The 25,975-nt window shown below is 46.5% G+C and overlaps 1 protein-coding gene across 31 annotated transcripts in view; it reads left to right on the plus strand.

Annotated features, from left to right (window-relative positions):
- Positions 1-25,975, plus strand: part of PKNOX2 (PBX/knotted 1 homeobox 2) — a 485,162-nt gene that overhangs the window by 108,344 nt on the left and 350,843 nt on the right. For 14 of the 31 annotated variants that reach the window (XM_073584929.1, XM_073584924.1, XM_073584940.1 and 11 more), the window contains exon 1: positions 17,107-17,381. The exons of 16 other annotated variants lie outside the window; for them this stretch is intronic. The gene's annotated coding sequence lies outside the window, so the exon portion shown is untranslated. Of the gene's footprint in view, positions 1-17,106; positions 17,382-25,975 lie in introns of those variants that run through there. One more of the 31 variants, XM_073584930.1, reaches the window with a different exon arrangement.

Below are 25,975 nucleotides of genomic sequence, written 5' to 3' on the forward strand. Positions count from 1 at the left end.
AGATTCATTGGACCTTATAAGATTTTGGAAATCTTTAATCCCGTTTCTTTCCATTTGGCTCTTCCAGTTACGTTTAAGAATCATAACGTGTTTAATAAATCTTTGTTGAAGAGGTTTGTGGACCAAGTAGTTCCCATGGCGGCGCCTCCTGACCCTGTATTGGTTAAAGGTAATTTGGAGTATGAGGTAGAGAAAATATTGGATTCTCGTTTGGCCAGACGAATACTCCAGTATTTGGTCAAATGGAAGGGTTATGGCCAGGAGGATAATTCTTGGGTCTCTGCTTCTGACATTCATGCCGAAAGATTGGTTCATGCCTTTCACCGGGCCCATCCTGACCGGTCTGGTGGTGTGGATGAGGGTTCGGTGACCCCCTCCTCAAGGGGGGGGTACTGTTGTGAATTCTCTTTCTGGCCTCCCTCTGGTTATTACTGAAGGTAGTGGAGCTGGTCAGATTGACAGAGGGGTTGCGATTTCTTTTTCTGGGCTCCCTCTGGTGGTTACTGGAGGTAGTGGAGCTGATCTGATTGACAGAGGCTGGCCACCTGATAATGAGGATGACGATTGGAGATCTGGGGTTTCAGACAGGGATTTAAAACAGCCGACTCCCTCTATCCATGCTGGTGATTTTCTTCCTGTGCCTCCTGAGGTCTGATGTCTCCTGCTCTGTCCCTGTTTGGTTCAGCTAAGTGGTTCATTTGCTATTCTGTTTGCATTTGATCTGATTTTGTCTATCTCTGCTTTGTGCGGGTCAGCCAGCTCCAGCTGGGGCTGTGCTGAATCACCGCCCATATGTTACTGCTTGTGCCAGTTTGTTTTGTCCTCTGTTTTATTGGTCTCTTTTTGCTTTGCTTTCAGAATATACCAGAGTGCTGATATAGTGGGGGCGAAGTCGTGTGATTTCAGTGTTTTTTGTGCATCAGACTTGTTGGACTTTTTGCAGGGTTTTTCGTGTGATTGCAGACAGTGTCTTTCCTGTCCTGTCTAGTCAGTGTGAGCCCCATCTGTTAGGTGTTGGATTCCTGCAGCGACACATCAGGAATCCAGAGCCTCACATGTTGCTCTGCAGCAAGCCATTCCTGAGGCTAAGTCCCTCTGCCGCTCCACTGAGCATGCTCACGAGACGATCTCCCATTCGAGGTTGGGAGTCACGTGCTCAGGTCCTTCTCCAGATCTGATTGGTCCATTTCAGAGATTTGGAAGGTCCCCCTTGGACCTTCCAGATCTCTGAGCATGGCTATAAAAGGCCCGCATGGTCGCTCGGCCATGCGCTAGTATAGACTTTACTTGCTAGATGTGTGAATGGTGATGGATGTATGATTCTGGTGACTGACTTATTATGATTCCCCTCCCTCTGATATTACGCATGTGGATAGGGAACTAGAGAGAGTCAACGCCAGTCAGTGGCAAGCCATAGGCCACTGTGCACACCGCACCTCTACATTAGTGTTCGAATGTGTCACATCTCACGGCACTATCGTATAGCGGCTGTGTTTGCCGCTGCACTGCAGTCAGCAGCGCTAACCGGCGTTCGCGGTAGCGACGCCGCACGCACGGTAGGTCTAGACGGACAACGACCTCAGCCTTGGGCCCGTGTCCTGTGACCGGATACCTCGCGTGCAATTTCGCTGAGATCTGTGAGTCTAACAGGCTCGGTGTTTGTTTCAGCGCCTCTGTGAGCTAACGGAGTCCGCTCAGCGCACATTGGATGGCGTTTAACCCTTGCGCGTTATACCGCCATATAGCACGTCTGCCATTATTCAGCAGCAGTGTTAACACCTTCTGCACGGTAGACCCCGAGCGGCGAACGCACTTTTTTATTTAGTGCATTCCGCCGTTCCTAACATTATACTGGCGCCAGGGTCTGGCTAGTAATGGCGGACCAGCAGCAGCTACTCCAGTACATTCGGCAGCTGGAAGGCAGGTTGGCTATTCTCGAGAGTGCCACCTCAGCTGCGACGTTTACTGAGGCTACGCCTGCGCCGACAGTTTCCTGCCTCCCGTTATCCGATAAATTTTCTGGCGACAGCGCCTCCTGTAGGGGTTTTGTGAGCCAGTGCTCTATCCAGCTTGAGTTACTGGCCGTGCGATTCCCTACAGAACGGGCTAAGGTGGGGTTTATCGTTTCCCTTCTGTCGGGCAAGGCGTTGGAGTGGGCCACGCCACTGTGGGAGCGTGGTGACCCAGAGGTTCGGACCTCTGCTCTGTTCTTAACATCCTTGAAGCAGGTCTTCTTAGGGCCATGGGTCACCCATGACACCTCTCTCCAGCTACTAGCATTAACTCAGGGATCCCTCTCGGTCAGCCAGTACGCCGTCCGTTTCCGGACACTGGCTTCCGAGCTGGAATGGTCTGATAAAACCCTCATCCCTGTGTTCTGGAGAGGTTTGGCAGAGCATGTTAAGGATGCTCTATCTACCAGAGAGGTTCCCGTAAGTCTGGAAGAGCTGATTGCCATTTCCACCCGCATCGATCTCCATTTTTCAGAGCGCGGGCTGGAGCGTGCTCAATCCAGACGGAAGGTTAGCTTGGCTCCCAACCTCTTTGAACCTCTAGGCCCATCCGAGCCAGAGTTTACCTCCTGAGCCCATGGAGGTGTCCTGCGTCGGTCTCAAGACGCGTCCGGCACAAAGCTCCACATGCTGTTACCAGTGTCGACAGTCTGGTCACCTGGCTAACAGGTGTTCGCAGCAGCTGAAAAAACAATCGCATCCACTGGTCATTGGTGGGGGTCTATTCACTATGCAGACCTTCTCCCCCAAACCAGCACTCCAAGGGACGTTAGATAGCGGTGATTCCTCTTGGGAGGTATGAGTCATGGTGGATTCCGGGGCAGAAGGGAACTTTATGTCTTCGTCCTTCGCCCAACAGCACGTTATCCCGTTGGTACCACTTTCTCGCCCAGTGCCCATCAGGGTGGTCAACGGGGCGACCTTATCATCCCATATTACTGACCAAACAGCACCCCTTAGGCTCTCTATTTCACCATCTCACCAGGAGACGCTTTCCCTGCTCATTATGCCAGAGGGCATCGATCAAGTGCTCCTCGGGGTTCCCTGGCTCCGTTGCCATTCCCCTCATATAGAGTGGTCTTCAGGGTGAATACTGGGATGGAGCAAAAACTGTGTGGGAAGGTGCATGGGGGAAAGCAAACAAGTAGCCTCTGTGGAGGTGTCTGCGGATCTTTTTCCGCACCCCCTACTGGTAATCTGAAGACCGTGGCTCTGGTCGTCCTCGGTTCAGTGCCGCCAGGCAAGACCTTTGTCCCGCTTCACCTGCGGTCCAAGGTTCTCGTGTGGGCACACGCGTCCAGGGTGGGTGGTCACTTTGGCTACAAGCAGACCACAAAACTCCTGGCAAGGTCTTATTGGTGGCCGCACAGGGCCTGGGACACTAAAAATTACATTCAGGCATGCGCCTCTTGTGCTCAGAGCAGCTCCTCTAAACAGAGGCCGGCTGGGTTACTGTATTCCTTGCCAGTGGCAGACCGGGCAATGGAGATTCGCGACAGTCTGGGTCTGGGTCGCACCCCGCATGTCACTCAAACCTCTATAATATGAATGAAGACGCCCGCCGACACACATCGGCGCCCCGCTCCAACGTCTGCTCCTGGCGACTTAGCCATCCCTGACGCCTTCCACATGTCCCTTCTCAAATCTGTTCACATGTCCCGGTTTTCCGAGTCATCTGCCGGGGCATCAGACTTGTCTTCGGATGAGCCTGAGGCCTATCCCTCTGTGGGACACAAGGTGGTACATGGCAAAAAACTTTATTTGGTGGATTGGAAGGCTCAGGAGGGAGGGGGCCCTAGGAGGGGGGGTAATGTTAGGCATCGGATTCCTGCAGCGACACATCAGGAATCCAGAGCCTCGCATGTTGCTCTGCAGAAAGACATTCCTGAGGCTAAGTCCCTCTGCCGCTCCACTGAGCATGCTCACGAGACGATCTCCCATTGGAGGTCGGGAGTCACGTGCTCAGGTCCTTCTCCAGATCTGAGATCTGGAAGATCCCGGCAGCGCACGGCTATAAAAGGCCCTCATGGCCGCTCGGCCATGTGCTAGTATAGACTTTACTTGCTAGATGTGTGAATGGTGATGGATGTATGATTCTGGTGACTGACTTATTATGATTCCCTTCCCTCTAATATTACGCATGTGGATAGGGAACTAGAGAAAGAGTCAGCGCCAGTCAGTGGCAAGCCATAGGCCACTGTGCACACCACGCCTCTACACTAGCGTCCGATTGTGTCACGTCTCATGGCACTATCGTATAGCGGCTGTGTTTGCTGCCGCGCTGCAGTCAGCAGCACTTACCGGCGTCCGTGGTAGCGACACCGCACGCACGGTAGGTCTAGACGGACACCGAACTCAGCCTTGGGCCCGTGTCCTGTGACCGGATACCACGCATGCAATTTCGCTGAGATCTGTGAGTCTAACAGGCTTGGTCTTTATGTTTATGTTACAGCACCTTTGTGAGCTAACAGAGTCCGCTCAGCGCACATCGGGCGGCATTTAACCTGTGCGCGTTATACCGCCATATAGCGGGGCAGTTTAGATTTCCCCTTTCTTGCTTTAAGCTTAGTTAGCTCTCCGACTGTGCCGAGGCATCTAGGATCATCATAGGTACGCTCCACGGCTACTGCTAGTTGTGTGGACAGGATCAGGGGTCTGCAATCCGCTTAGTTACCAACCTCTCTGGTTTTCTGTGGCTCAGCCTGGGCCTGCTATCCTCGGTGACCCATTCATGACAGGAAATGCTGATCTGGTTCGATATGAGCACCTTCATTTCCGGAAGTACTGGGGCCCGCTCCTTCCTGAGTGCCAAATATCAGGGTCTTAACCACTACCTCCTGGAAGTGAAGGTACGACCTATCGGTAGGGCGTTCACATCGTGACAGCAGGAAAGAGTTGAGCATTGCCATTTGTACAATGTGCACAGCCAGCTTTTTGTACCACACCCTGGCCTTTCTCAAAGCACTGTGCGGTTGAAGGAGTTGATCAGAGAGATCATCGCCCCCATGTTTTTGTTGTACCCCAGTACACAGTCCGGTTTGCAGACCTGTGTAGAGGTATCTTGTACAGTGCCGAGGCTGCTGCCTTCACCGTGTATGGTGGTCAAGAGGACAGCCCTCTTGTCCTTGTACTTGACCACCAGTAGGTGGTCGCTACATTGGGCTCTGCTGTCACCCCTTCTGAGCATCTGCCCAAGTAGTGTATTCGGGAGGCCTCTCTGATTTTTGCGGGCAGTACCGCAGGCTGTGGTGCCTCGTGCAGAGAGGGATTTGAAGAGTGAGATGCTGGTATAAGTGGGTGCACCAAATCCCACACAATTTTCCCACTGCCAGGAAAGGGGGACATTCAGGTAGTTCAATCCTGGTGTTCTTTTCTTCGTAAACTCTAAACCTGTGGGTGTACCCTGAGGTACTCTGACACAGCTATAGAGTTTGATTCCATACCTGGCCCTCTTGCTGGGCAGGTAGTGATGGAATATGAGCCTTCCCTTAAAATAAACTAAGGACTCATCCATGCAGATGTGCCTTTGGGGCATGTACACTTCTATAAACTTTTTGTTGAAGTGTTAGATGGCCGGCCGAACTTTGAACAGACGGTCAAAGTTTGGATCATCTCATGGGGGACACTGTGCATGATCGGTATAATGCAGGAATTTGTGGATGGCCTCAAAAATGTGTCCGGGCCATGACCATTCGGAACACTGGCCGAAGTTCTGGCTTCTTCAGGATCCCCATGTGAAGGACCAGGCCCCAAAACCGCATCATTTCAACTGCGTCTACAGGAGACCAGTTAGAAAATGATGAACGGGGGTTTTGTGCCAAAAATTGACAAGCATACAAATTAGTTTGGCCCATGATGAAGTTAACAAAATCCTCAGAGAAAAAGACTTTGAAAAAGTCCATTTTTGTGAGGCCGGTGGTGTCAAACTTGATTCCTGATTCTGCCACAAAATCAGGAATCAGTGGCTCGTAATTTTCGGGGGGCTAGGTCTATATGGGTCCGTAATGGGGTGCACTGGTTCATCTTCTGGAATGGTGGGCGCTGCATCACCTTCTGTCCTGGGACGTCTGCGTGACGGTTCCACAGGACCCGAGGATGAAGAATCCGAGAAATAAAGAAAGTGGGATCCTCTCCCTCGGTGTCAGAGGCAAGGAAAGCATATGCCTCCTCCACTGAATAGCGCTGTTGGGACGAACGTGAGGGGCGGGACATTTTTTTTATGAATATGGTGCTTGTGTCAAGTACTTTATTTTTAATTGTTGTGTGTGAGGGGATAGTGTTTGGTGCAAACTTGTCTGAAAAGAAAAAGCTAAAAGAAAAAAGCAAATAGGGAGAAAAAAATGCCTGTGAAAAGAAAAGTGTAAAACAGCAGGCACAAGCTCTGATAAGTGAACTGCATCACTTATCAAAGTTCGGCGGCTGCTGGATGTGCACACGGAGGTGACGCAAAGGGGGGTGAGAGAAAAGCAAACACAATTCTTGATCAGTGAACTGCATCACCAATCAAAGCTCAGCGGCTGCTAAATGTGCGCACAGAGGTGGCGCAAAGCCGGGGTGGAGGGGAGGTAAAAAGAGGGGGATTGGGGTAGATGAAGAGAGATCGGGCAGGGATCCAAAAATACTTACAATTGTAGTCTCTCTTCTTTCTTCTGCCTTGTCCTCTTTCTTCTTTTTTCAGCTGGGATTGTGGTGTCACAGCTCCGATCCTAGGCAGGGCACAGCACAACGCGGTCACACCGTGGCTGTGCCCTGTGATTGGTGCAATCGATTACATTGATCGCGCCAATCAGCAGCTGTAGGCCATGCCTGGCCTTTCCTATGCATCGGCGTAGGATCGGTGTTCTTACAGCACTGATCCTAGGCAGGGCATTGCACAGTAACACCGCGGCTGTGCCCTGTCATTGGCGTGATCGTCAGTCGCGCCAATCTGAGGGGTTTTCACCAATGCCTGGCGTTGGTACTGATGCCTGACATCAGTACTTGATCCTAGGCTGGGACATCACTGTTTCAGAATTGAATAGCCAATCACAGCGATCGTGAGTGCGGGTGGGCGGGGACACCCCCCAGGATGCCGACACCTTCTTCCCTGAGCTAAGATGGCATCGGAATTTTTTATGCGATCACCGCGCCTGAAGTCACGATGGTCGCATTAAAGATATGACTTACTACACCGTCCATGGTCAGACAGGCCCAGGTCACATGGACGGTATAGTACGTCGGATGGCAGAAAGGGGTTAAAGACACCCCCTTACTCCCCCCCTCCCCTCCTCGAATAGTAAAGCAGATGTAAGCTTCAGACAAACCTGGGAGTCTTCGGCAGGGGTGTTACAGTTAGCAGTTTCAGCAACCTGTGCAGCCAGGGCAATCATAATTTGGTTAAACCAGTTAGGGGATCAAATTAAAAATAATATCCCTAGAGATAAGATTCTGGCCAATTTCCCGTTAATACAGGGAGCAGCTGCTTTTCTTGCGGACACCTCAGCAGACTCAGCGAGGTTGGCAGCCAAATAAGCAGGCCTCTCTAATGCCGCCCATAGAGCGCTATGGCTTAAAAGCTGGCCCCGAGATGTTCAATCCAAGACTAAGGATAGGAAACCGAAAAATAAAAGTTTTTATGTTTGGAGGCCCTTCCTCAGAGCCAAGAAAATCTTCCCAGTGACAGGTTTCCCCAGGTAGGAGGCAGACTTTCCAGTTTCTGTCCTGCCTGGGGAAAGATTTCATCTAGTGCCTGGATCCTCGTGATAGTACAGGTAGGACTGAGACTGGAATTGTGGACTGTTCCCCGGCAGACCTTGAGCGTAACATCTCCTAGGAGTTCTTTCTGAGAACAGTGAGCCCTGGAGGCAGAAGTTTTAAACCTACTGCAGAAGCAGGTCTTCACGGACATACCAGTGGAGGGGATTTTATTACCCTCTCTTAATTTAAAAAAAAAAAAAAAAATGATTGCGTATTCAGGACCATAGTGAATCTCAAGAGTTAAACAAATTTCTGGTCTACAGGCCCTTCCAGATGGAGTCTTAAAATCAGCCATAAAAATGCTGTTTCCAGGGTGCTTCATGAGTGTACTAGACCTGAAGGATGCTTATTACCATATCCCAATCCAAACGGAAGATCAGAAGTTTTGGAGAGTGCCTTATCTATAAACAAGGAAGTCAGGAATTTCCAATTTAAAATTTTACCTTTTCCTTTGGCCTGTACATGGCTCAAAGGGTATTTATGAAAATCATACTAGAAGTGGCCACGCATCTCCAGGAAGAGAACACCCTTATAATCCCATAATTGGACGATTTTCTAGTGTTCTAGAAGTTAAGACCATCATGACCAGGCTGGGTTGACTTCTAAACCTAAAGAAATCAAAATTGGACCCAGTTTTTTTTTTTTTTTTTTTTTTTAAACCGCTTTGCGACCCGGCCTGTTTTCACCTTTCTGACACGGCCAATTTTTACAATTCTGACCAGTGTCCCTTTATGAGGTAATAACTCTGGAACGTTTCAATGGATCCCATTGATTCTGAGATTGTTTTCTCGTGACATATTGTACTTTATGGTTGCAGTAAAATTTATTCGATATGACTTGCGTTTATTTTTGAAAAAATTAAATTTGGCGAAAATTTTGAAAACTTCGCAATTTTCCAAATTTTTATTTTTATGCACTTAAATCAGAGAGTGATATCGCACAAAATAGTTAATAAATAACATTTCCCACATGTATACTTTGCATCAGCACAATTTTGGAACCAAATCTTTTTTTTTTTGTTAGGAAGTTATAAGGGTTAAAAGTTGACCAGTGATTTTTCATTTTTTCAACAAATTTTACAAAACCATTTTTTTAGGGATCTCATCATATTTGAACTCACTTTGAGGGGGTCTATATGAAAGAAAATACCCAAAAGTGACTCCATTCTAAAAACTGTAACCCTCGAGGTGCTCAAAACCACATTCAAGAAGTTTATTAACCCTTCAGGTGCTTCACTGAAATTTTTGGAATGTGGAAGGAAAAAATAAACCTTTACTTTTCTTTCACGAAAAATTTAATTTACATCTAATTTTTTTTTAACTTTTGCCATGGTATCAGGAGAAAATGGTCCATACATTTTGTTGTGCTGATACCCCACATGAGGGGGAAATCTACTGTCTGGGTGCACAGCAGTGCTCGGAAGGGAAGGAGCGCCATTTGACTTTTTGAACTCAAAATTTGATGAAATAATTAGCGTTTGAAGAGCACCTGATGTGCCTAAACAGTGGAAACCTCCCCACACACAAATGACGCCATTTTGAAACTAGACCCCTTATGGAACTTATCTAGATGTGTATTGAGCACCTCGAACCCACAGGTGCTTCACAGAAGTTTATAGCGTAGAGCCGTGGAAATAAAATAAATCACATTTTTCCCAAATAAATCTTTTTTTAGCTCCATATTTTGCATTTATTTTCATAAGGGTAACAGGAGAAATGGCTCCATACAATTTGTTGTGCCATTTCTCCTGAGTACGCCGATACCCCATATGTGGGGGGGAAACCACTGTTTCGGCGCACGGCAGGGTTTTTTTTTTATTGCAAAAACTAGTTTTTGCATCACCATATTTTGAGAACTATATATATTTCGGCCATCATGTGGGTGCTTGGTTTTTGCGGGACGAGCTGACTTTTGTATTGGTACCATTTTCGGGCACATTAAATTTTTTGATCGCTTTCTATTCCGATTTTTGGGAGACAATGAACAAAAACCAGCAATGCAGGAATTTATTCTTCAGGTCAGTACGATTACAGCGACTCCTCATTTATATCGTGTTTTTATGTTTTGGCGTTTTTACACAATTAAAACAATTTTATAGAAAAAATTATTTTTGCATTGCTTTATTCTGAAAGCTAAAACTTTTTTTTAATTTTTCTGCTGATGGAGCTGTATGGTGGCTTGTTTTTTTGCGGGACAAGATGACGTTTTCAGCGGTACCATTTTTATTTACATTCATCTTTTTGATCGTGTTTTATTGCACTTTATGTTCAGCGATATGATGATAAAGCATTGTTTTTTGCCTCGTTTTTTATTTATTTTTTTACGGTGTTCACTGAAGGGGTTAACTAGTGGGACAGTTTTAAAGAGCGGGTCGTTACAGAAGCGGCGATACTAAATGTGTATTTTTATTGTTTTTTTTTTATTTACATAAGTGTAAATGGATTTAAAAAAAAAAAAATATTTTTACACATTACAATATTATTTTTTTTAACTTTATTATGTTGTCCCATTATGGGACATTACTATATAATGTCAGATCGCTTATCTGACACCACTGCTGAGTATCAGATCAGCGATCTGACAGGCAGGGCAGAAGACTTCTCAGGTCCTGCTCTTAGCAGGCACTGACAAGCTACCTCCCTGCAGTACCTGGAAGGACCCCGCGGCCATCTTTGTGCCGGGGATCTCCATGGAGACCATCAGAAAAATGTTATCAAATTGCGTTATTCTGATGGAAGCACCCTCCCTGTGCAATGCTTCTCTATGCCGCTGTCACTACTGACAGCAGTATCAGAGGGGTTAAATAATAATAATAATCTTTATATAGCGCCAACATATTCCGCAGCGCTTTACAGTTTAACAGTTCCAAAACACAAGTCATAAATAACGTTAATACAAAAATGAAAGCAAAATAAGACGACCCTGCTCATGAGAGCTTACAATCTACAATGAGGTGTGGGAGGTACAAAGTAGAGGTGTTTATTTACAATGGTGTATTTACAGTGATGGTCCAGCCATCTTGAGGGAGTGAGGGATGGATGGAGATAGTGAATGGGCTACACACACACACACACACACACACTTACACATGAAATGAGTTTAATTAGGGAACGTGATAAGCAGCTCTGAACAAATGCGTTTTGAGGGAGCGCCTAAAACTATGCAAATTGTGGATAGTCCTAATTTCTTGGGGTAGAGCGTTCCAGATTATTGGCGCAGCGTGGGAGAAGTCTTGGAGTCGGGAGTGGGAGGTACGTATTAGTGCAGAGGTTAGTCAAAAGTTATTTGCGGAGCGCAGCGGTCGGTTAGGCCGATGGACAGAAATGAGGGAGGGGATGTAAGGGGGTGCCACACTGTGGAGAGCTTTGTGGGTGAGAACAAGTACTTTGAATTGGATCCTATAATGAATGGGCAGCTAATTTAAGGACTGGCGAAGAGCGGACGCGTCAGAGTACCGATTAGCCAGATGAATGACCCTGGCTGCTGCATTAAGTATGGACTGGAGAGGGGAAAGTCGAGTAACGGGGAGGCCAATTGATAGAACGTTACAGTAGTCCAGGCGGGAGTGGATCAATGTGAAAGTGAGGGTTTTTGTTGTTTCCATGGTGAGAAAAGGGTGGATTCTAGAGATGTTCTTTAAGTGTAGGCGGCAAGAGCATGCAAGAGATTGTATGTATTTGGGATGTGAAGGAGAGATTGGTGTCAAACATAACATAACACACAGACAGCGCGCCTGCTGCCGGGGTGTTATGGTGCCACCTACGGAGAGGGTAATGTCAGATTTAGCACCGATCGTGGGTTTTGCTACCAGGTGTCAGCTGTCACATACAGCTGACACCCGCATCCGATCGCCACGGCGCTCAGCGTGTGGCCGCAGTGATTGTGCCGCCATACTAGTACTGCTCCGGGCAGAAATGCAGGTCCCGGAGAGCAGTACTAGTACGGCAAAGGTCGTGAAGGGGTTAAGGGCTTATTTTCGACCTGATAACTCAAACCTGTCTACTAACAGAAGAAATGATAACCGAGCCTACTATAACGCTAAGAAGGATAACGTCACTACTAGGGACGTTGACCTCATGTATTCCAGAGGGCTTAGATACACTCCAGACAATTGCAACAAGAAATTGTGTGGCGAAAAAAATCTGAAGCTGCTTGGAGGGAAAAATAACTTTGTCCGGTGACTATCGATTTCCTGGAATGGTGACTGGAAGTAGGGAATCCGTCACTAGTGGTCCCTTGGTTGTATAACATCAAGAATTTAATAACGATGGATGAAAGCTCAGATGGATTGGGAGCGCATCTGAGGGATTGTGTGGTCTAGGGAATTGGGTCAAAAACGAATGGAGATATTCATTGAACGTGAAAGAGCTGCTGGCAGTAAAATATGTGATGGCAAAGTTCTTTTCCTCTCTGCAAGGAAATTATGTTCATATCCTATCAGACAGCAGTAGCCTACATCAACCATCAAGGGTGCAACAGATCCCGCTCTCTCTGATGGTGGTAGTGAAGGAGATCTTTCACAATGCAGAACAATATCTTTTTATAAGAACAGCGTTTCATATAAAGGGAAAGAAAAACAAAAGAGTAGATTTCCTAAATCAAAACCAGCTAAGACAAAGAGAACAGAAGCTAAACCGAACAATATTCCAACAGATTGTGGATCGATGGGGTCAGCCAAACATGGACCTGTTTGCAAACAAAACAGGAAAGTAAAAAGCTTCTGCTCTCTAAAGTCTCACGCAGTAGATGTTTTGCGGACTCCATAGGACTTCAACCTGGACTATGGTTTTTCCCGCGATGTTGATTCCAGCAGTGTTGAGGAAATCATTCTCATTGCCCCATTATCGCCCAAGAGACCTTGGTTCTCATGGATAAGAATGTCAATATCAGATCCTTCCAGAAATTCCGTACCTCCTCTGGGTCCAGTTTTCCATCCACAGATGACAGGACTTCTTTCGACGGCCTGGAATTTGAGAGGGCTTTATTAATTCAACGAGGCTTTTCCCCTAATTTTGTATCTACTCTTTTTAAAAGCACAAGACTAGTAACAGCTAAAATATGTGGTAGAGACTGGGAAATGTTCTTGTCTAGATTGAGAGAAAGTTTGGGTAGTGAAATACCAATTCATGCCTTTTTAGAATTCCTTCAGAAGAGTATGGAACTAGGCCTATCTCCTAGCACTCTTATGGTGCAAGTGTCGGCCCTATGGTCTTATACAACTATAACCTGGCGGCTGATAGATGGAATGTTAGATTTATCAAATCATGTAATAGATCCAGGCCAATACTTTCTCCCTGGAATTTAAATTTGTTTCTGTATGTGTTAACTAATGGTACGGGGCTGGCGGAACGCACCAAATAATAAAGATGAAATAATATATAAGGTGCGTTCACAGCCCAGGGCCCACCGTGCAGAGGTGACCAACTGCTGCTGAACAATGCGGGAAAGGCATGTAGGAGGAAAGCCGTACACCAGTGGGTAACCACTGAGCCGGTGCTAGCAGGCACGAGCTCCGTTACTTCACGTAACACGTACCAGCCGGCGAACAACCGCAACCTGTTAGCGTCACAGGTCATGGTGGTGTGAACCACTGCTTGCAACGTGTGCAGTGTCCGCCTTGACAGACGCCACTAACCGGCCTAACAAACGGTGCTGGAAACGCACACACGGCGCTACTGTAGCGGACGCTGCGGTAGCAGTGGCCAAGGATGCTTATATTGGCCGACGCTCTAGGCGCTAGCGGTAGATGTGGAGCAACACTGCGGCGCTATGCAGTGCTAGAGCTAATGTGCTGACTCTAAGGGTGTGCGCACACGCTGCGGATTTTACTGCGGATCTGCAGCGTTTCTGGCCCTGCGGGTCCGCAGCAGAATATGCTGCGTTGTACAGTACCATTTTACTCTATGTAAAATGGAGACAGCTGTTGCACATGCTGCGGAATTTTCCGCGCGGTTTTGCTGCAGTTTCAAATCCACAGAAAGAAATGACATGCCACTTCTTTTCTGCGGATTCTGCTGTGGTTTACCATCTCCTCCATTGTTGCGGTGAATAACCGCAGGGCAAAACCACAGCCTAATCCGCAGGTAAACCGCAGGTCTTTAGACCTGAAATTTACCTGAGGACAGTGGCGTAGCGTGGGGGGGGGGCGGTCCGCCCCAGGCGGCACGTGTGTGGGGGCGGCGCGGCAGCAGCAATTCCTCTCCTCTGGGGAGAAGCGCGGAGGCACAGTGCAGCAGCACTGCAGCAGATTTTGGCGGCGAGGGCAGGTGGGTGCCATTCGGGATGATGGTGTTTTATGTGAAGTACTGGCAGAAGACCTGTCCTGTGGGCACTGGGCGCATGCTTATGACGTAAGCGGTCTTCTTGGCCGTGATTGGCCGGCAGCTTACTGGGCTCCATGGGCTGGATGGTGTCTCCCTGGGCGATAGAGAAGTCCAGATCAGGTCAGCAACACAGGAAGTTGTAATACAAGGGATTTCCTTCTAACACAGAGGCACGAACAAACCAAGCACACGTCGGAGAGCCAGCACTGTCCTCTGCCCCGTGCAGCTCCAGCAGGCACGTCAGTAGCACCAAGAGCTGGCAGCTCCCTGCATAACACACAGACTGGCCATAATCGGGTGCATTTACTGTATGCTGCTTATATGGCGCCAACATATTCTGCAGTGCAGTACAGAGATCCACAACCACATCAGTGATCTCCCTACTACACACACAAATAGGGCCAATATCTGGGGAACGCAGCCCCTCATATGACTACAGAGTGTGGGACATAAAGGGGCATCCACCCATGCCGAGGTCATCCTGGGCTGATGTATACCCCCTGAGCCCCACGTTTACACTAATCCATGAGATCCTCGTCATTATACGCCATTGAACGTTGTGACGACTAAGGCCTCTTTCACACTTCAGTTTTTTACAATCAGTCACAATCCGCCAGGTTTTGAAAAAAACGGATCCTCAATTTTCTTTTGAGGATCCGTTTTTTTTCCCCATTGACTTGCATTAATGGCGGATTGTGACGGATTGCTGTCCGTTGCATCCGTTTTTTGTGAGGATCCGCCAAAAGTTGCTGTCCGTCACCATCCTCAAAGATTTCAAAACGGAGCTTGGAACGTTTTTTTCTGTGGCTGATCCTCCAGACACTTATTTAACCCGAAATTCTTTCTGGGTGCCGGTCTCTCTCTCTCTCTCGGTCTCGGTCTCTCTCTCTCGGTCTCTCTCTCTCTCTCTCTCGCCAGCAGTTCCATTTCCTCATTTTCAGGATCCGTCTGAAAACAGATCCTGTGCCATCCGTTCGCATCAGTTGAGAACGGATCCGCTCCCCGGCCAGCAGTTCCACTTCCTCATTTTCAGGATCCGTCTGAAAACGGATCCTGTGCCATCCGTTCGCATCAGTTGAGAACGGATCCGCTTGTCTGACTTTTTGGCGGATTTGAACTGATGCTAAAAAACTGAAGTGTGAAAGAGGCTTACGGTCCGCATGAATAGTACACACTGGACGGAGCAGCCGTGGAGTCTCAGCACGTAATGTGTACACCTCTGTACTAATGGCTGCTGAGCAGACATTTTGCTACTTTTAATCTGTTTGGTACTGAAAAAGATATTGTTAACAAGAATCCTATGTCTTTGTCTGTGATCCGTAATGTCCTTTCTACAAGATTCTTGTTTCCTACATGCGCTGTAGTTTATACATAAAATTACATCTACGGTCATAAAATGAATGGTGAGGTGGTAGACTGCAGTTCACACTGCCCTGTTTTCTGCTACGTTTTTTGGAACAGTCAAACAGAATAATATCATAAATGGATCTGTTGCATAACCGATGTAAATGTAAGCAGAGAAGCCCCCTTTGCTCATTATGGGGTCTGTCTGGGTTCCGTTATGTATCAGTTTTTGGAACAGAAAAAAAAAATCTTGCCTGATGCAGTGGATCAATTATTTTTTACATTGTTCCTATATCCAAGAAGTATCATTTCTCCTTGCTTAGAATGACATGCTAAGCATGTCGAGATGAGGAGACTTAAAGCCGCAATGCTCCTCTGGGAAATATGCTAATTATGCAAATTGTCTCTTCAGAGAGGAAGAGGACTAGAACTCTAGTGCCACTTATTGGATGTAGCAATCCTAACAGTCAATGTCGACCCTAAATGGATCCGACAGAATGTTAAAACAGAAGTGTGTCTGAAGCCTCCTGGCTCATTCAGGCATCAGTGGTTTTTCTCATACACAAAAATGGTTGGGATCTAGATCAGAATTTCATCAATGTGTGACAGGTTTTTTCATCAGTTTTTCTTGTATGCAAACAAAATTACTGATGACAATGTCTCAGGCCTCTGCTGTCAAACATGCATTAAAAATGGACAGCACACAGACTGCTCATGGATTTTTTTCACAGGCCCATAGACTTGCATTGGCAAGTCTGATCTGTGACTCGGATCACAATTTGGACATGTCTTTATGTTTTAAGGTGCACCACTCATTCTAAAAAACGACCCAGTTTATATGAACAACCCCATAGGCTATCATAGGTACAAGCTGTATCAGTGAAAAACACAGGTAGAACACATCCATGAAAAAATGATGTCTGAATGATCCCATTCCCATTTTTGATCAACTTTAGCCACATTCATACATTCAGTGTTTGGTCAGTTTTTTACCTCAGTATTTGTAAGCCCATAAGTAATTTGTAAGAGTATTTGCTCTTGATTTTGACAATCGCACATTTGTCTGTGTAGTTTAGGCACAGGATGATTCTTGTAAGAACCTTATAAAGCCAGGTAGGGTTGAGATGATTTTGTTTCTTTGTCTATATTATTTAGAATAGGAGCAGGACAGGTGGACTTGGTACTTATGAAGATGAAAGTCTAGAAATGTAGAAATAATAACAGCAGAGTTAGTAGCAGACTAAAAATTAGATCTTTGAGTGTAGTGTGGGCTCTTCGGATGCTTCCGGATTATCAACGACCAAAGGGGCGGCAAATTTTTCGACCGCCCCGGGCGCCACAAACAGTTGCTACGCCACTGCCTGAGGATTTTACAAAATCTGCGGGGAGAAATCCGCAGCACCTAAAAACTACGTGTGCACATATCCTAATTCCTAACTCATACATAATATCCAAGGAGGGGGGAATTATAATGCGTCAGTCACCAGACTCATTCATCCATCATCATACATGCACTAAATACATTAGCCTCAGAGTCTATCATAGCGCATGGTGGGACGGGAATGCGAACCTTTTATAGCCGTGCGCTTCCGAGACCTTCCTGATCCTCCTCATGGACCAATCGGAACTGGAGAAGGACCTGAACATGTGACTTCCGATCCCCAATGGGAGATCGTCTCATGAGCATGCTCAGTAGACCAAAGGAAAGACAGACTCTGGAGTCTTTTGCTGCTGGCCAGGCTGCATTGCCATAACTGGATCCGAGGTGGCAGCAGCAACCAAACCCACAATGCTGGCGTGGGCAGAACGCCCGGATCATGGAGTCTGCTGAGCAGGCTCCACTGCAGCCGGAGGGGAATAGGAGACCGCCGATGGCAAGGCTCGGGATTCCTACTGTGCAGCGCCCGGAACACGACGCCTAACAACTAAGTCCCCGTTGGAACTACTAGAATCGTTGCCAGTCAAGGTTCTCACCCTTAAAACTGTAATTTTATTGGCATTAAAGGGGTTGTCCACTACTAGGACAACCCCTTCTTAACCCCTTAACTGTAACAACCTTCTTAACCCCTTAACCACCAGGGGTATTTTTGGTTTTGCTTTTTCATTTTTTTCTTCCCTTTTTCCCAGAGCCATAACTTTTTAATATTTTGGTCAAAATGGCCATGTGACGGCTTGTTTTTTGTGAGACGAGTTTTGAACGACACCTTTGGTTTTACCACCTTGTGTAACAGAAAACGGGAAAAAAATTCCAAGTGCGGTGAAAGTGCAAAAAAAGTGCAATCCCACACTTGTTTTTTTTGGGCTTTTTTGCTAGATTCACTAAATGCTAAAATTGACCTGCCATTATGATTCTCCAGGTCATTACGAGTTCATAGGTAAAAAAAAAAATCCTAGGCATGTTTGTTGTCTAAGGCCGGTTTCACATTTGCTCTTTTGAGCGCAGCGCCGACCTGCACAGGGCCGCTGCTAAGCCCCGCCCCCTGCCGCGCCTCCACCGGTAGCTCCGCCTACCGGCGCATGACGCTGCATGCGTCCTGCGTCCCCTATTGTTATCACTGGGGGGTAGGCTGTGCGCAGTATGCGTTTGGCGGCACATGCGTCCTTTTGACGGTGCGCCGAGCGCAACCAAACTGCAGCAGGTTGCGTTTGGCGCTGGTCGGCGCACCGTCGAAAGGACGCATGCGCCACCAAATGCATACTGTGCACGGCCTGCGCCCCCAGTGATAAAGATAGGGGACGCAGGACTCATGCGCCGGTAGGCGGAGCTACCGGCGGAGGCACGGCAGGGGCGGGGCTTAGCGGCGACCGTGCGCAGGCCGTCGCTGCGCTCAAAAGCGCAAAATGTGAAACCGGCCTTAGTGGTGAAAAAAAATTCCAAAGTTTGTAAATAAAAGAAAAAAAAGGCTTATTTTTTGCATGCTAATCTGATGTTTTTATTGATGCCATTTTGGTGCAGATACATTCTTTTGATCGCCCGTTATTGCATTTTATTGCAATGTTTCAGCGACCAAAAAAACTTAATTCTGGCGTTTCAAATTTTTTTCTTGCTATGCCGTTAACCGATTCAATTAATTTTTTTTATATTGATAGATCGGGCGATTATGGACTCGGCGATACCAAATATGTGTATATTTGATTTTATTTTTAATTGTTTTATTTTGAATGGGGCGAAAGGGGGTGATTTTGAACTTTCTTTATATTTTTTAAAAACTTTTTTTTTTTTACTTGCTTGAATAGTCTCCATGGGAGACTTGACGTTGAACTGGTCTGATTGCCTCTGATATGTATCAGAAATGCTCACTTGCTATGAGCGCCGAACACTGGGAGAACATACAAACTCCATGCAGATGTTGTCCTTGGTGGGATTTGAACCCGGGACTCCAGCACTGCAAGGCTGCAGTGCTAACCACTGAGCCACTGTGCTGCCCATCGCCGGAACCCGCACCAAAGAGGGGGAGGCGTCCAATGACGGACTGTGTCCGTCATTGGACGTTAAGGGGTTAAGCTAAATGTCTGGAGCTGTTAAAATTAAAAACCTGTACCAGCTTCATTCCAGCAGTGTCTGCACTTGCAGTCCCGAGGCTGTGATGCAGCAGAATGGGCGCCGGGCACCATGTGTCAATCAGTGTTTCCACCTTCTGTCAAAATGAACGTGAAGAGAAAGTTTGAGATCAGCTGCAGCCCAGATGTCAGCTTCATTTTCCGTTCATATTAAGGCAGGGCCAGGGGTATCGGCACAGATTGGACGCCGAGCATCACGTGTCACTCCACCACATGAATGCCTCGGGACCAGGAGTGCGGACACCGCTGGAATGGAGGTGGCACAGCGGTTTATTTTATCGTTGCCGACCATTTAGTTTAAGAAGCGGTTGTCCTAGTAATGGACAACCCCTTCAACTTCTGCCTGTAGAGTCAGTGACATACAAGATTTGTCAGTTAATCATCCGTTTACTCAGATTTTTGAGGATTGCATTGTCTTAAGGCAACACCCAACGTATCTTCCGAAAGTGACCACAAAATTCCATAGTATCCAGGAAATTGTTCTCCTTTTCTTTTTTTTTTTTTTTATAATAGTTCTAAAAATGCAGAGGGTCAGAATCTTTACACACTAGACGTTAGACAGGTCATGGTGGAGTAAGGGTCCCGTTACATTTAGCGATGCACCAGCGATCCCGACAACGATACGACCCGGTCAGGATCGCTGGTGCATCGCTAAATGGTTGCTAGTAAGCTGCCACACAGGCAGATCTCACCAGCGACGCAGCAGCGATAAGCGATCCATCGGCGGTCGCTCTTTCCTGTCACACGGCAGCGATGATGATGGCTTCCACCTGTGTCCATGCGTCGCTAGTCGGCGCCAGCGGGACGCCGAGGAAGAAATGGCCCAGGGCGTTCGAGCGCGATCAGAGACATCCAGTGGGGGGGCTGGTCGCAGGTACGTGTCACATGTAGCGAGATAGCTAGCGATATCGCTGTTGCGTCACAAAATCGGTGACGCTTTAGCGACATCGCTAGCGATCTCGCTATGTGAGAAGGGGGCTTTAGAGTACTTAGCTGTGACGAAACAGATGTGGAAGAGTGAGGCCTTGTTTTTTCTTTCCAGGGGGTTAGGAAAAGCCTCAAGGTGGCAAAGGGTACACTAGCTAGATGAATTAAGGAGGCCATTAGGTTACCCTGCTCATCTAGTAATGTGTCCGTTCCAGAGAACTTGAAGGCCGTAGCAATCTCCTGGGCAAAGAAGATGGAAGTGTCTATCGACCGGATATGTAAGGTGGCAATATGGTCCTCTCCTTCCACCTTCTATAAACATTATCAACTAGATCTGTCTTCCTCCGCTAATCTATCCTTTGGGATAAAGGTATTACAAGCGGTGATCCCTCCCTAAGGCTGTGTGCACACGCTGTGGTTTCTGCTGCGGATCCGCAGCGGATTTGGCCCTGCGGATCCGCAGTACCATTATTCCCTATGGGAAATGGATACCGCAGTGCAGATGCTGCGGAATTTTCCGCGCGGATTTTCTGCGGTTTCTAAATCGCAGAAAGAATTGACATGTCAATTCTTTCTGCGGATTCCGCAGCGGTTTACCATCTCCTCCATTGTGGAGATGGTAAAACCGCAGGATAATCTGCAGATTTTGAAAATCCGCGCGGCTCAATCCGCAGCAGATTCCGCAGCGTGTGCACACAGCCTAAGGAGGGTTTGTTCTATATACAGTACAGACCAAAAGTTTGGACACACCTTCTCATTCAAAGAGTTTTCTTTATTTTCATGACTATGAAAATTGAGATTCACTCTGAAGGCATCAAAACTATGAATTAACACATGTGGAATTATATAATTAAGAAAAAAAGTGTGAAACAACTGAAAATACTGTATGTCTTATATTCTAGGTTCTTCAAAGTAGCCACCTTTTGCTTTGATTACTGCTTTGCACACTCTTGGCATTCTCTTGATGAACTTCAAGAGGTAGTCACCGGAAATGGTTTTCACTTCACAGGTGTGCCCTGTCAGGCTTAATAAGTGGGATTTCTTGCCTTATAAATGGGGTTGGGACCATCAGTTGTGTTGTGCAGAAGTCTGGTGGATACACAGCTGATAGTCCTACTAAATAGACTGTTAGAATTTGTATTATGGCAAGAAAAAAGCAGCTAAGTAAAGAAAAACGAGTGGCCATCATTACTTTAAAAAATGAAGGTCAGTCAGTCAGTCCAAAAAATTGGGAAAACTTTGAAAGTGTCCCCAAGTGCAGTGGCAAAAACCATCAAAGTGCTACAAAGAAACTGGCTCACATGAGGGCCACCCCAGGAAAGGAAGACCAAGAGTCACCTCTGCTGCAGAGGATAAGTTCTTCCGAGTCACCAGCCTCAGAAATCGCAGATTAGAGACCAGGTCAATGCCACACAGAGTTCTAGCAGCAGACACCTCTCTACACCAACTGTTAAGAGCAGACTTTGTGCAGCAGGCCTTCATGGTAAAATAGCTGCTAGGAAACCACTGCTAAGGACAGGCAACAAGCAGAAGAGACTTGTTTGGGCTAAAGAACACAAGGAATGGACATTAGACCAGTGGAAATCTGTGCTTTGGTCTGATGAGTCCAAATTTGAGATCTTTGGTTCCAACCACCGTGTCTTTGTGTGACGCAGAAAAGGTGAACGGATGGACTCTACATGCCTGGTTCCCACCGTGAAGCATGGAGGTAGAGGTGTGATGGTGTGGGGGTGCTTTGCTGGTGACACTGTTGGGAATTTATTCAAAATTGAAGGCATACTGAACCAGCATGGCTACCATAGCATCTTGCAGCGGCATGCTATTCCATCCGGTTTGTGTTTAGTTGGACCATCATTTATTTTTCAACAGGACAATGACCCCAAACACACCTCCAGGCTGTGTAAGGGCTATTTGACCAAGAATAAGAGTGATGGGGTGCTACGCCAGATGACCTGGCCTCCACAGTCAACAGACATAAACCCAATTGAGATGGTTTGGGGTGAGCTGGACCGCAGAGTGAAGGCAAAAGGGCCAACAAGTGCTAAGCATCTCTGGGAACTCCTTCAAGACTGTTAGAAGACCATTTCCGGTGACTACGTCTTGAAACTCATCAAGAGAATGCCAAGAGTGTGCAAAGCAGTAATCAAAGCACAAGGTGGCTACTTTGAAGAACCTAGAATATAAGACATATTTTCAGTTGTTTCACACTTTTTTGTTAATTATATATTTCCCCATGTGTTAATTCATAGTTTTGATGCCTTCAGAGTGAATCTACAATTTTCATAGTCATGAAAATAAAGAAAAGTCTTTGAATGAGAATGTGTGTCCAAACTTTTGGTCTGTACTGTAAATCTCTCAGGTTGTGCTGTCATGGGAGAAGGGGAAAAATCTTAGTTACTTACCAATAAGGCTGTGTGCATACGATACAGATATATAGCGGATCCGCAGCGGATTTCTCAGCGCAGAAACGCTGTATATCCGCATTGTGATGTACAGTAGCCTTAAATGCAATGGAAAAAAAAAACGCTGTGCAGACGCTGCGGATTTTTCCGCGCGGTTTTCCTGCGATACAAAATCCGCAGCATGTTACTTCTTTTGTGCGGTTTTCCACCTCCCCTGTCTCCAAATCCGCAGGGGGGAATCCGCAGTGGAAAACTGCACAAAAACCGCAGGAAAACCGCATTAAAAATGGAAGAAATCCGCAGGAAAAATGCAGGTCATTTGACCTGCGGATTTCTTACATTCTGCGTGGAAAAATCCGCAGGGCTAAAAAGTCCGTCTGCACTCAGTCTAAAGGGATTTTCCAGAGCCCATGATGGCACACTTTGTATTCCCTCCCCTTTTTATCACTGGTTGGTGGCTACTTAAATTTGGGTGTATAGTTAGAAATTGTGATGGCTCTACAATAAGCGTGTGTGCACATGTTGTGGATTCTGCTGCGGATCTGCAGCAGATTTGGCCCTGTGGATCCGCAGAAGTTTCTGCTGCGTTGTACAGTACCTTTATTTTCAATGGAAAATGAAAACTGCAGTGCACATGCTGCGGATTTGCTGCTATTTTAAATCCGCAGCATGTCACTTCTTTGTGCAGAATCCGCAGGGTTTTACACCTGCTCCATTGTACAGGTGTCAAACCGCAGGGGAAAAACGCAGGCTAATGCGCAGATAAACCGCAGGTCTTTTGACCTGCGGATTTTGCAAAATCTGCGCGGAAAATTCTGCAGCAGAATCTGCAACTTGTGCACACCCCCTAAGTCTCATACTCTGAAACCCACCTGATGTGGAGGAGAAGTACCGCCCTCATATTCAATAAATCTCCTGTCCTTCATGGGTGGCTCCCCTCTCTCAGGTGGTGCTGCCATGGGCTCTGTAAAATCCTATTACCGGTAAGTAGCTAAGACTTTTCCATTTCTCAAATCTGTTCCCGTAATTGGTGAGCAGTGATGGACCGAATGACGTTTATTACAGACCCCAATAGACATGCCACCTGGATTATGTCACCTCTAATCTGTGGCTCCAAACAACTCAAGGACAATAGATTATCCAAAAGTGGAGCTCCCTTTGAAACATTGGTGAACATGCAGCTTCTGTCGTGAGGACTTGGGGGTTTTCTAGGCCGCAAGTTTGTAACGCTGTCGTTCATCGCTGGTGCGGAGTCTGAATGTGCTGGGCTGGGAAATGAAAACCAGAAGAACCGAATTATGATCAGCATTGTCTCTGTAACGGATCGTATTAAGGGGATGACAGACTTTACTGCAAGGCATTTATTGTCAGACAGATAAACATATGTTAATTGAATTTTTGAGATTTCAGCCCCTGAATGTTATGCATAAAGTTTCCTTCCCCCCTCAACCTTCCTACGTCTCATACAGATGTTTGCGGAAATACAACACAATTGGTTTTCATAGTGAAAACTTCAGCGATGCCTCATGGTCTGAGATGATGGATCTGTCTTCTAGATTGCTGCCGACTCTCTAGTCTTCTGCTGCACATTCTCTCCGAGGCTTTGGAGAAACAGTAATACAATTACAGGTTTCTTATTAATTCCTAAACATGAGCGTTTCCGGGGAGGATTATTGATGTGTCGTCGTATTTATCCATCTATTTGTGATGATTTATCCTCGCTGATTCCACTTTGTTCATTTTGAGCCTAGTAGGCGTATGTAATAACGGAGTGGCTGGTTTTAGTATCTTTGTTCTTTGCTGTGTCAGGGATTGGGCGCTCCTGACGGTAACACCTCCGTGCTGCGCTATTAAGCACATTAGTGGAATGGTTATGACCTTTACAAATGTGCAATCTGAAACTCCTGATCATTCCTTTCTCTTTACAAGGACATGGACTGGTTCACGTGTGTGTAGCTCTGCTACTGGTATTGGGTACACGCTAATTTGTTAATTTTGGATAATCTCTTTTTTTTTCTTTTTCACACTTGGGTTCCGCACATGGAACTTCAGAGATCGGCTGTTAGTAGTAGGAGAAATCCGCATCCGTAAATTACAAGGCACCATCAGTAGGCGATCAATACATTTCAATCCCTGGAGTATGAGCCACTCAAGTGCAGACGAGAGTATAATCCCTGTACGCCACAAATCGCACACGGACATACTGTTTGTAGCTTGTGTTCCAGCGAAGATGGATGATTTTTCCACGCAGGATGATGGTGTTTGTGGTTTAAAAAAAATGATAATCACATCCATGCACTACTTTTGATTTTTTTTCCTTACGGACACCCTTCCACAATCTGAATTAACACATGGAAGCGGGTTCCATCTGTAAAATGTGGTTTGATTGCTTTTTTAATTTTTTAATTTTTTGTACCTCCGTTTGAGCCTAAGGCTCTATACACATGCTTGTTTGGACCTTCCCCTCCTTTTGTCTGTTCCGTTTTAAGAGCAGATGAATAGAATATGACCGGGATCACGCTACCATAGATTCTCTCATCCAAGAAAATCGGGTCGCTTATGCATAGGAAACTCCGATCAGAGTTTGATCAGAGTGTCAACTTACCGTAACATCCGAGAAAATCTGAAAATGTGAACAAAATTTCAGAATTTGGAATCCGATTTCATTTTGAAATGGCAACATACTGTGTTTTGTTTTTTTCACAAACATTTTGTGAGTTGAAAAAATTGGTCATCAGCACCGCTCCATTTAATATTATTGATGCAGTGCTATACGATGAAAAATTGAAGTAGGCTGCGCACACACACTGTACTAATTGTATGTCACTGACATCTATATATCTACCTATTCTATATGTATTTATTGTATGTAATCCATCTCTTCTATCCTTTCGGCTCCCGCAGTAATTTTACAGTACATGGCAGGTGAATTGCCGGCTTTTCTTCTGTCTATCTATGTAATATATACCGTGCTTTACGCATTATAAGACACCCTTTTTTGCCCTAATCTCATCTCCTGAGATCTTGATGCCAAGATCTCCATCTGCGTATGCGCCACCCCCGGCGGCCATTTTCCCAGAGTTCACCGCACAGAAAACCACAGAATTGCAGGGGTCTCTGGCCTTTCACGAAATGTGGGCAGAGCCCCCTGCAGCACTGGAGACCCTGGCAGCACGGCCAGGCACACCGGCAGCATCGGACACCTGCAGCGGCGCACTGCACATCGGACATCTCCTCATCCCAGCCTGCGGTCTGCAGTATCACCCCTCTCCTGCCTCGTCCAGCAGCGACCCCGCTTCACCGCAGCCACCACCCCCGGTAAACAATAAGATGCATGGATTATAAGAATCGCCACCATTTTATTGAAAAGAAAAATTTTCCCTGTATTTCTCCTGAAAATTTGGGGTGTGTCTTATAATCTGGTGCGTCTTATAGTCCGAAAAATACGGTATACATAATATATGTGTGTGTGTCACTGACTTCTATATACCAATGTATTCTATTTAAAATAACCTGTCAGTGTGATTTTACTGCACGCAGCACGTAAATTGATGGCTTTTCAAAGGACACCGCAGTGTAAAAATCGGACAGCACTGGTCTGAGTGCTGTACAATTTATTTATTTATTTTTTTAATTGCACCCATAGGCTTGCATTGGCGAGTGTCGGTGA

This window comes from Dendrobates tinctorius, unplaced genomic scaffold, assembly GCF_039654945.1.
Source record: "Dendrobates tinctorius isolate UK_male_01 unplaced genomic scaffold, ASM3965494v1 ptg000086l, whole genome shotgun sequence".
Taxonomy (NCBI): domain Eukaryota; kingdom Metazoa; phylum Chordata; class Amphibia; order Anura; family Dendrobatidae; genus Dendrobates; species Dendrobates tinctorius.